At 39.1% G+C, this 12,198-nt stretch overlaps 1 long non-coding RNA gene across 1 annotated transcript; it reads right to left on the bottom strand.

Annotated features, from left to right (window-relative positions):
• Positions 1–10,963: 10,963 nt before the first annotated feature.
• LOC125473473 lies at positions 10,964–11,751 on the bottom strand. Its single transcript, XR_007255350.1, has 3 exons — positions 11,618–11,751; positions 11,176–11,472; positions 10,964–11,091 (listed from the first exon to the last, which is right to left on the bottom strand). It is a non-coding gene; the product is annotated as an uncharacterized LOC125473473 (long non-coding RNA).
• Between the last annotated feature and the right edge of the window lie 447 nt (positions 11,752–12,198).

Raw genomic sequence — 12,198 nt, 5'->3', positions numbered from 1 at the left:
TTAACATAACCAAGTTGATCATAGTAAGAGCAATATGGACGATTACAAGAAAAACCTGCTTGTCTATCTTTATTGTTGCAAAAATCTTATCGATCTCCCTTGGAGAAACTGTAATCAGGACTGCCTGATCGAACAGCCATAATAGCAACTTCTGTTGTGGCCTTGGTCGCACCAATATTGCAGTGTTTCTCCTCTTGAGAAACAGATGCATATGTTTCATGAACTGATGGAAGTGGATTCATTAGAAGAATTGGTCATCGGATTGCACTATAAGACTCATTAAGACCCAACAAACATTGCATGAGTTTGTTTCAATCATTGTGTGCAGCACATGTAGATGACTCAGTATAAGAGGCTAATTCATCTCATAAGGTTTTCAACTTCATATAATAAGCAGCCATAGACAATTGTTCTTGAGTCAAATATGCAATCTCCCGTTGAAGTTGAAAGATGCGGGGATCATTGCTTTGAGAGAATCATTCTCAGAGATCTTCCCATATTGCACAAGTCATCGTATAATAAAGAACTTTGTCTCCAATCTCGCCTTTCAAAAGTGTTAACGATCCAGGCGACAACTATGTTGTTGCAACGCTACCAAGTCGAGTATTCACCAGAATTCGCTGAAGGAGCTTTGAGAGTTCCATTAACGGAACCTAATTTATTTTTGGCATTCAGAGAAAATGTCATGGCACTGCGCCATGCATGTCGCATAATTATCCCTGCTCAGAGACTTTGGAATGAGCATCAACCCCAAGATGATCAGAGTGATGAAGAAAATAAGGGTTTGAATCTTCTTGGTCACCCATGGAAGATGGCGAGTTGTTCTTCGAAGTTTGCAACATGAGAAAACTTAGGGTGCAGTAAAAAAAGATTGTAGCGGAAAAGAAAAAAAAAAAAGCTAGGGTTTTAAACCTACTCTTTATACCATGTGAAGAAAGAATATTACGATAAAGAATTGTCTCGAATGAATGATTTCATTGATCTGAATAGTACAATATATACAGGAGCATTCTCCTAATAAATCTCTAATCTAATAAGACTCACAATAAAAATGAATTACAAATTAAATACAAATATTTTCCTATATAATCTCGGAGAATCCTAGATTTGCTGAATATCTTTTCCAACAGTTTTAAAGCTTTCAACTGAACTTCCATCGAAGAGATGTAACCTTGTTCCTTGTCTCTCTCCCCTCATGCCCCACAATGAAACAAAATCATTTTTATGAAAACTGATTTGTTTAAAAAAAAAAAAAACATTTTCTAACTACACTGGAGCCTAATAATGTTCTAATTACGTGTTTGATGTGACTATGAACATCACTTAAGTTGCAATAAGTTAGAATCAATCACTAATAAATTCATAAAAGCTCCCACCAAGTTACCCCCCTCCCTTCGCCACTTATAACAAAGATTATGACAAACTTCAAGTTCATAAAAGCCATCCCACCCCCCCCCCCCAAAAAAAAAAAAACCACACGCACAACTTCTTATTTTACTTGGGAATAATAACAACTGGTCTAAAACAAGATGTTTCGATTATGAGCGAAGTATTGACGTTACTGATGTTATGTAGATCATACAGTCGATCCATAATAATAAGTTTTCACAATTGAATAAATTTAAAACTTAGTATTAAACCATAATTAGTGAGTGCACAATAGCAAGCACTTGTACGGTTTTTTTCTTTCCTTAAAATACTCATGTTTTTATACTCGTTAATAATACAAGTAGCATAGAAATGCAACATATTTAGACGTAACTCAAAACTTTACAAACCTCAAACTTTGGTATGTTTTGCCTAGTTCCTCATTTGAAAGCAAGCACGAGAAAACACGCCTATGCAGGTCCTATAATGTCCACCAAAAAATTCTATAACCAAATTCATAAGCAAGAGACCAACATCAGAGGTAAATAACTTGGTTTTTCGGGGAATCTCTCCCATCCCCACTCGTGGGGTTTCCATAGCTGCTGGAACCGGGAAAGCTTTCTTGAGGGCTAAGTTGGGTACTAATCCTCATGTTCGAACCATCAAGTGGCTTTCCCCGGCAGAGAAAGACATGGTCAAATTGAACATTAATAGTTTGGTGTCTAAAGATCAGGCTGCAACGACTTTTGCTATCTCTTAAACGAAAAGCCACAGCAAGGGAAACCTACAGCCACCCTAGTTTTCAATAGCAGCAAGTCTTATGGCTGCTCCTTCCTGTAATCTTCCTACGAGCATCATACTTCCTGCAGCAACATGCTACTGCTCTTAGAAACTAGGGTTTTTAGGTGACTTTTTGATGTAAATCTCCTTAAATCAAGGAGTGACTTGTAATTAGTCAAAATCCATTTATTTAGCCCTTAAATCAAGGATAAGGTGGCGTGTCCCTTCTCCCTTATGTTTTGTTTGCTGCTTTACATTGTGCTCTTGCTGTAAACACATATTATTATTGGAAATATATCAAAACTCATTTTTCCACATGGTATCAGAGCAGTGTCCTTCTTAGGCCTAACTCTTCTCAGCCAACAATATGGTAGAAGAAAATTCAGTCAATCAGGAAGCTGAGAGCTCTCTTGCCTCATCGGCTACAAATTTCTCTAAGGTTGATATCAACCCAAATCAAAGACTCAGTTCAATTTTGTTGAATGAGTTTGATTATCTTCCTTGGTCAAGGGTAGTTACTTTGGCTCTTGGTGGAAGGGCTAAGCTCGGCTTCATCAATGGAGTCATTCAAGCACCAAAAATTTCAGCTCTAAATTATGAAGCATAGCTGTGCAAAGATCAATTAGTTATGTCATGGTTGCTAAATTCTATGGAGAGGAAAATTGCTGAAATTTTCAGCTATTCTAATTCCTCACAACATCTATAGGACCAAGTGAAAGAAATGTATGACAATCAAAACAACTCGACCGGTGTCTTTCAACTCAAGAGAGACGTTGCAGCTCTTCAATAAGAAAACAAGTCCTTCATGCAACATCTTGGTGATAGGAGCATATTTATGCACCTTAGTTTAGCTTGTTCTTGTGCATTTAAAGTGTTTTTCCTTAGTAAAGTAGTCTTTTAAGTTAGTTTTATGTATTTTCAGGTTTTAAGGGCAAAGTATGCAAAAGGATGCATTTTGGAGCCTTTTGGAGCAAATTAGAGCTTGGAATGGACATCATATGCTTGGAGCCAAGAGGATGGACGAAATTGAAGACTTGAAGAAGATGTTTCCTACTTGAGCAAGGTTTCCTAGTTGAAGTAGGAAAGCCCCTAATGGAAATAGGTTTCCTAGTTGAATTAGGATTCCTAGAAGAATGAAGATTCCTACTCAAACAAGGTTTCCTACTTGAAGTAGGAAAGTCAAAATCCAAATGGTTTCAAGAGAAGCAACAAAGAAGTTTTCCAAGTCCAAGAAGGAAAAGGAGTCCAAGATGAAGAAGGAATGATGAAGACAAGGTTTCCTAATCCTAATAGGCAAAGTTTCCAAGTACAATGAGGAGTCCTTATCCATTTAGGGCACCTTATCCATTTAGGACACCCTATCCTATCCTTGCCGTGGGTTTTATCCAATTCCCCTTAGTTTTAGGGCTTTCTAGAAGCCCTAAACATTATCCCTAAGCTTTGCCGCACCCTTATCCCTTTTTCCCTACAAATTTGGCACTTAAAGCATGATTCTAGGAACCTTATCTTATCTCCTACAAAGGTGGCGCCCAAACCCTTCTAGAAATCTGATTTCCCTTGCCTTGCAAGGCATTCTAGAAGCCTTATCACCTTATCCCATACCTGCCGCACCTAGGAAGCATTATCCCTCTCTATTTCTGATTTCTAAGCCTATTTCCTAGTTGATTTGGGTTATTCAAGTCCATATCTGATTACCCTAGGGTTTTAAGTGCCTATATATACTCATATTAACCCCTAGATCAGAGGACCACCTCTCATACACCTTCATTCACTCCAGAAATTCGTCCAAACCTCTCCACACCCTTGCCGCAGCCACCAAACACCTCTTTCCTTAGTTTTAGACCTTGGCCGCACCATCCCCTTCCCCTAAACACTACTACATCCCTCCATAACCATACATCCATACACCTAAGGCCCTAAAACCTGTCCCTAGACCCTTGCCGCACCAAGGAGGAGGAGAAGGAAGCTCGGAAGTTCATGCAATTCGAGTTCGCGTCGCTGGAATTTCTAGGTGTTTCTTTTCCTTTGATTTCAATGTTTAATTTCGATTCTCTTTGTTTTGTGCGTATGAGGAACTAAACCCCCCCTTGGCTAGGGGGGGATTCGAAACACATGTTTATGCTTGCAATATGATTTGATTACTTCTAATTGCGTTTCATAAGTTGTGAATTCAATTTACTTATCTATGTGAATTACATTGATTTGTGTGTGTTGGTTGAGAGTGCACGCTTAATTATCATGCATAAATTGGATGCTAGGATATAAGGAAATTTCACCTAATCGTTATGGAATTATATTCACAAGTAGTAAAGGTTGATGATCTCAATCGCGTTAAGTAAATTCTTGGCATAAGTTTCATGCAATCATAGTAACAAGTGCTTCGTCAATGCTTATGGTTTTCATAGAACTTAATGATTCTTGCTTGTATCTCTATTATGCAATCATGTAGGGGACTTGTGGGGAATGTTTTGGGTTGTCGTATGCAATCATCCAATTCAATAACGTTAGGAAAATCTGAGGGTTAATTAGTGCAATTCACGGTTAATCTGGGGCGTTGAGAATTCATGGTTTATTGAAAAGCAATTAGAAATCGTTTTGTGTGCAAGTATAACATGTGTGGAGATGAACCCCTTAGCTAGCTTCCCATCCATTCATTAAATCCAAATTCGTTCAAAATCTGTTCGTTTTACAAAGTTTTAAGTTTTGTTTTTAAATTCGTCCAAAACCAATCCCCCTTTACTTTGTTGAGTCAAATTAGTTAGAAATCAATTTAGTTTGTGTTTTTAAGTGTCTTAGGTCAAGTTAAAACCAATTTTCGTCCAAAATTGTGTCTAGTGTTCAAAACTGCCCAGATTGTGTTTTTAAGGCAGTTTTGAGTGTTTTGGGGCTGTTTTGAGTCTTTTGGTTTGTTTTGGTGTTTTAAAGTTTAGTTTTGCATTCTTTGAGTCTAGTAAAGTGTTTTATATTGTGTTTCTACGTTTTTGAGTCAATTCCAAGTGATTAACAATCCCTCCTAATCCCCGGTCTAGAACGATCCCTACTTACATTCTCCACTACAATTGATAAAAAGAGGGTTTAATTTGTGTGCGTATAATTCTCGCATCACTTGGCAACCTTACCCTTATGTGGAATGAGCTAGATGTCTATCGACCTCACATCACAGATGCGACCGTGTTGTTAAAAAGAGCTGAGGAGGACAAAATTTTTCAACTACTAGTAAGCTTGAGCTCGAAGTATGAAGACTTAAGAAGTCACATTTTGATGACTTCAGAGCTTCCGTCTTTCTCGAGCGTGTGTGCCACCATTCAACATGAAGAGGTCAGAGGACAGGTCATAGGATTAGACACCAAAGTTCTCATGCGAGAATCACGAGCGTATGCCTCGAATTACCAACCGCCTGAGGTGAAGGTTTACAAAGCTAAGCGCCCCGACTTGAAGTGTGATCATTGTCTTGGAATTGGCTATCACGGGATTGGTCACACCAAGGATCGGTGTTGGATACTTCATCCCAAGCTAAAACCAAAGGTCAACAAGGACATCAATGGACCATACAAGGTTGCTACTAGTTCACCATACAAAGTCAGTCTTATGGCAAACCTTGTTGAGTCTACTTCAAATAATGTCGCTACTGATGGGCTGTTGGATTTTACTTCAAGTCATGTCTCTAATAAATGAATTTGCTTCATTTCTTCAACACAAGAAAGGGAATAGAAAGGTTGATGAGGCAGTGATGACTGAATCCGAGAAGCATTTTGTGATGCTTGGCAAGTTTGCAAGGTTTTTAGCAGAGGCTAAAGGTGTACCACATGAAGCTGTCCCAAGTATTTTCCATGCTTTTTTTACTGCTCTAAATAATAGTTGTGTGCATGATTATTGGATCATTGATTCGGATGCCACTGATGACATGACAAACCAAAAAACAAACTTGCATGAATTTCACAATATGTCATCTCAAGTGTCTGTTGCTAACAGAAAATGAGTCTTCGTTATGGGTAGAGGAAAAATTAGGTTAATTTAGAACCAAGTTGAGTCCACTACCTTATATGTCCTTGGCTTCCCTTTTCAACTTCTTTCCATTGGAAAAAAATTACCAAAACTTTAAACTATCTTGCAACTCACCAAAAAATGTGATTTTTCAGGACCTAGTCACCGGGAAGATGATTGGTGAATGTTTCTTTCTCAATGTTCTCTACTATTCCAAGAAATTGCTCACTATCCAAAGGCCTCCAAGTTAGTGCAGCCTCAAGTTCAAAACAGCCCCAAGATCCACATTTATGGCACCAACATCTAGCACATCCATCCACACCTATTTTGTCTAAGTTATTTCCTACCATGTGTCAAACTCTTATCAAGAGTGACACTTGTAATTTCTCCAAATTCGCTAGACTACATTTTATTTCTTCCTTGTCTAGAGCTAGTAAGCCTTTTGAAATTGTACACTCGGACATTTGGGGTCCAATTAATGAATCATTTGATGGCTACAAATATTTTGTGACATTTGTTGATGATTTCACAAGAATCACTTGGTTATATCTCTTGAAATTCAAAAGTGAAGTGTTTACTATGTTCAAAGACTTTCACAACCTTGTTACTACTCATTTTGAGTCCAATCTTCAAACATTAAGGTCGGACAATGGCACTGAATACATGTCTAACAACATGACACAATATTTGAGCATGCATGGCATATTTCATCAAACAAGTTGTGTTGGGACACCCCAACAAAATGGGGTGGCCGAGAGGAAAAATAGAGACCTCCTAGAGAATACACGTTCTCTGATGCTTCATTTGAACATTCTTAAGAAGTTTTGGTCACAAGGCGTGCTCACTGCCACATATTTGATAAACAGGCTTCCAAGTAGAATTTTGGGATTTAAATCACCCTATAAAGTTCTTAAAAATAGGCCCATAGATTTGTCACATTTAAAAGTGTTTGGATGTACATGTTTTGTGCATGTTCAAGCATTTCATCGTGATAAGTTGGATCCCCGATCTATTAAGTGTGTGTTTTTGGGCTTACTCTTCAACTCAGAAAGAGTATAAATGCTTTAATGATGTTACTAACGAGATTGTAATGTCTCAAGATGTAAACTTCGAGGAGTCCATTCCTTATTTTCACAAAGGAACCGCATATTCAAGTAAGGGGGAGACTTGGGAGAATTTGATTCCACTGCCTAATCCTAGTAGGGATATTAACTTAGATTATCTTCAAGTTGATGTCGCTCATGCTCCTACTTCCGATGCCTCTCATTCTTCTGATTCTTCAAGTCCTTGCCATATGCCACAATCCCATGGCGAGACCATAACAACATCTCCCAGCCGTCAAGAGGTTGACCCACTTCCAGTTAGAAGAAATCCTCCAAGAGCATGCCAACCTCCACCTAAACTGCTGGACTATGTTACCTATGAAGCACGGCATTCAATCACTCTTGCATATCATCGCTATTCACCTTCCCATGCAACTTTTCTCAGTGTTATCTCAAACCACCATGAACCTAGTACATTGCAAGAAGCCAACCTTCATAACAAATGGAGACAAGCTATGGACGAGGAATTGCGAGCCCTTAACGACAACCACACTTGAGGTATTGTCCACCTCCTTTGTGGCAAGAAAGTCATGGGCAGTAGGTGGGTCTACAAGCTCAAATTCCATTCTGATGGTTCTATTAAGCGTTATAAAGCACGATTAGTGGTTCGGGACTTGACTCAAATGTATGGGGTGGACTACAAGGAGACTTTTGCGCTTGTGACCAAGATGAATATAGTTCGGGTTCTTCTTTCTGTGGCAGTTAACCAAGGTTGGTTCTTATTCCAAATGGACGTGAAAAACGCATTCTTGCATGGGGAACTTGAAAAAGAAGTATATATGCAACTACCTCATGGACATCCTCAAGCTTCCAAAAATGGCCTTGTTTATAAACTTCACAAAGCCATTTATGGGTTAAAACAGTCTCCTCAAGCATGGTACGCTAAGTTAAGCTCGGTTTTGGAAGAGGTAGGAATCTCCAGGAGTAATGCAGATTCATCCTTGTTTATTCACATAGGTTCATTGGGTAAATTGGTGATGTTAATTTACGTCGATGATCTTATCATAACTGGCAACAATATGGACGAGATTGTGTTCCAAAAACGGTTTCTTCATCAAAAGTTTGCTATCAAAGATCTTGGTAAGCTAAACTACTTTCTTGGCATTGAGATGGCAACTTCCCATAATGGACTGTTTTTTAACCAAAGAAAGTACGTGTTGGATCTTCTTCAAGAGGTCGGTATGCTTGATTGTAAACCAGTCACTACTCCTTTGGATTACAAGCTCAAGTTGGACATGGTTGAGGAACTTCTCACTCGCGTAAGTTACTATCAACGATTAGTTGGTAAACTCATTTATCTTACTATTACACAGCCTGATATTACTTATGTCGTGAGTCTTGTTAGCTAGTTTGTACATGTTCCCACTATTACACATCTTCATGTTGTTAAAAGGATACTACGGTATCTCAAAAGGTCCATTAGGCGTGGTATTTTCATGACAAATAATGGTTCAACCCAAATACAAGGCTATACGGATGCAGATTGGGCGGGCAATGCTCTCAATGGAAAGTCAACCACGGGTTATTGTACTTTGTGGGTGGTAATTTGGTCACTTGGAAAAGCAAAAAACAGAATGTCATTGCTCGCTCTAGTGCTGAGGCGGAATATCAGGCAATGGCTTCCACTGTGTGTGAACTTATATAGCTCAAGAGTCTTCTTTTTAATTTGGGTTCCCTAGCAATGCACCGATGCCCCTTATGTGTGACAACCAAGCCGTGATGCATATGGCATCCAATTCGGTCTTCCATGAACATAACAAGCATATTGAGGTGGATTGCCATTATGTGCGAGCTCAAGTTCAGTCCAAAGTTATTCAAACTCTCTTTACTCGTAGCCATGATCAATTGGCTGATTTGTTTACCAAGGCATTGCCAACTACACATTTTCAGCACCTTCTTGGCAAGCTTATCTCCATTAATCTTATGGATCCAGCTTGAGGGGGAGTCTTGAACGAAAAGCCACAGCAAGGGAAACCTGCAGCCACCCTAGTTTTCAGTAGCAGCAAGTCTTATCGCTGCTCCTTCCTGAGAGCATCATACTTCCTGCAACAACATGTTGCTGCTCCTAGAAACTAGGGTTTTTAGGTGACTTTTTGATGTAAATCTCCTTAAATCAAGGAGTGCCTTGCAATCAGTCAAAATCCATTTGTTTAGTCCTTAAATCAAGGAGAATGTGGCATGTCCCTTCTCCCTTGTGTTTTGTTTGCTGCTTTATGTTGTGCTTTTGCTATAAACACATATTATTATTGGAAATATATCAAAACTCATTTTTCCACATTATGATGGCCAAGTTGTGGATGCGGGTGCCTTCAATCTTGATGGGATCACTATTTCGTTTGCTAAAGCGATGGGCTTAAAAGAAGGACTCAAGTTTGCTCGGTCCAAGGGCTTCCAAAAGGTGATGATAAGAGGAAGACTCCAAGCTTGTATTGAGGCAGTTCAAGGAAATTGGGAGATTCCTTGGAAGATTAGAACTATCATTGAGGATGCACGTTGTATTGCTTGCTCATTTAGTCAAGTGGTGTGGAACCATATCTACTAGGAAGGCAAATTTGTCGCGGATGCCTTAGCTTACCTGGGTCTTTCGGTTAAGACTCCTCACATATGGGATCATTGCTTACCCTCTATTGCTCTTAATGCTTTTAATTTTGACAGTACTGGAAACAGGTGTTCTCGTGATTTTTCTCTTTAATGAATTTTGTTTTGATAAAAAATAAAAAATAAAACTTCGGCCAAATTTGGACCCTTTAAAATCACCTTGGACCTCCCCGGTCCGGCCTGGCTCAACTCAAGTCGTCTTCCCGAAACCAAAGAGGGCGCGCAGAGAAACCGAACGTTGGAAATCCGAATTAACTCGCTGAAGTAGCATAAGCTGGGAGAAGAAAACGTGGGTATTCAAATTGGGGGGCAAATAGAGAAGGTGAGCGGGAAAAAACTGGGGTACAACGAGTTCGTGGGGAGGTACCTGGAGAAAAACCAGCCTGTGGTGCTCACAGGTCTCATGGACGATTGGGGAGCTTGCAGATTGGGTCACCGACAACGGCCAGCCAAATGTTCAATTTTTCGCTACCCATTTCGGAAAATCCAAAGTTCAGGTACTAAATTTCTTGCAGAAATCCGATTTAGTGAAATTAAATATGAATTACGAAGTGTGTTTAGAAGGAATTAATCATAATTAAGAAGATTGATTATGTGGTAATTAGATATTAGCTAATCTATCAGCCCTGTTTTGTTTTCTGTAGTTAAAGATTCAAGCTTGGTATTTTTGGTGTAATATTTCAGTGCTAAGTAGTTTTCAGGTGATGTGTGATTGTCATGATTAAGAAGTATGTTAGAGGAATTAATCCTAAGTTAATCCTAATTAATCCCACCACCCCTTTTATTTTGTTTTGTTTTTTCTGTGGTGATATTTTGTCACTTATAGGTTGCAGATTGTGGTACTAGAGAATTCAGACATCAGAAGAGAATGGAAATGACCGTTGCAGACTTTGTTGAGCAATGGCTCGGGGACCCCGTTCAGGAGCATAGTTATGCTTCAAGGCACTTTACCATGTCTCCCACCTCGCGCACCTCTCTCACCTCTCATTTATTCACGCATTTCTATTACTTAGCCCTCACAAAATTCACCGAACACTCTTAAACCAAAGACAAGGCACAAGGCATATATAAGTTAAAGTTTTACACTCGTAATATTCAAAAAAGAGTGAGAGTAACAAGACAATACCTTGGCAAAGGATAACATGCATGGATGACAATCCAAAATGACACAAATTGGGCCAAAATCAAGTGCTTGTTTCATCTCTTGTTCGCCCAACAATTTCTTAACTTCACCCAAGAAAAACAACACTTCCTTACCCTGGAAACAAAACCAAGTTATTATCGACATTCAAAATCCAAAATTTAATAATTTATTTTACGAAGAATATGCAAATAGATTTACCTTGAGGGGCCAGCCCTGCTAACAAAGGGCACCCTTTGCCATGACTTGGAAGCCGTTCTCGGGCAAATTCGTGCCATCTGGTAACATGTTGTCCTTGGCACTCTCGATCATGCTAGTAATGTCCACTGATATGCGCTCTCCGATCTCAATGAAGTATAGGGCCTCTGCACACGTCGCTGTCGAGTACGCCCAACATAAGTCGGTATCTCCCTGATACTTCAACGGTGGCATTAAAGACCCCCAATCCACGTGATTCGCAAAGTTGGGCTTCAGACTTCCCACTACGACGGTCCAAGCCTACAACCCAGAAGATCAAATTCTTTTCTTTTTTTTTCAAATGGGGAAGGGATGAAAGGGATTAAAGGAAAACGAAAATGTATGCTAATGGGAACCTCCACTCCTCCCAAATCTGGAAAAAGAAAAAACAAGAATGTTGCTTTACCTTTCCAGCCAAATTCTTGTTATCAATTGTTTTTGGATATGTAGAAGTGGGTGTGTAGTTCGTCCATATCTTCACCTTGCTTTTCTTTGCGTGAAGCTCTGCCACCAGACAGTGAACAAACAAATGGTCAAAAGACTTTGAACTTTTCTTGCATAAAATGCACCAATCAGGTTGTAGACATGATTAAACAATAAAGACAAAAGAGAATCACCTTGTCTAAGTCCTCTTAACGCTCCAAACTTACCTCTTGGTCGGCCATTTATTATGATGGAAAAGTTGGTAGATTTCAAGCAACCCAATATCCATTTTCTCCGCCTGTCACCAAACCCTTTTCTTTCCAACACATTCACTAGGAAATCCCTTTTGAGCCCATTCACTTATAACCTAGTTGCTCCAAGATTACATAAATGGTAGATAAACATAATGGTAAGCAGAGAATTATAAACCAGATACAATATTATTCATGAAATGGAACCAAATTGGAAGTTAAGACTCCAATCATTTGAACCAAGTTGTTTTAACATAGCAAAGAAGCAACTATATAAAATCAACCTAAAACAAAAACAAAAACAATATATAAT

This window comes from the organism of the source record quoted next, unplaced genomic scaffold, assembly GCF_019419815.1.
Source record: "Pyrus x bretschneideri cultivar Hongxiangsu unplaced genomic scaffold, Pyrus_bretschneideri_v1 Contig9, whole genome shotgun sequence".
Taxonomy (NCBI): Eukaryota; Viridiplantae; Streptophyta; class Magnoliopsida; order Rosales; family Rosaceae; genus Pyrus; species Pyrus x bretschneideri.
This window is presented reverse-complemented; position numbering and strand designations above follow the sequence as displayed.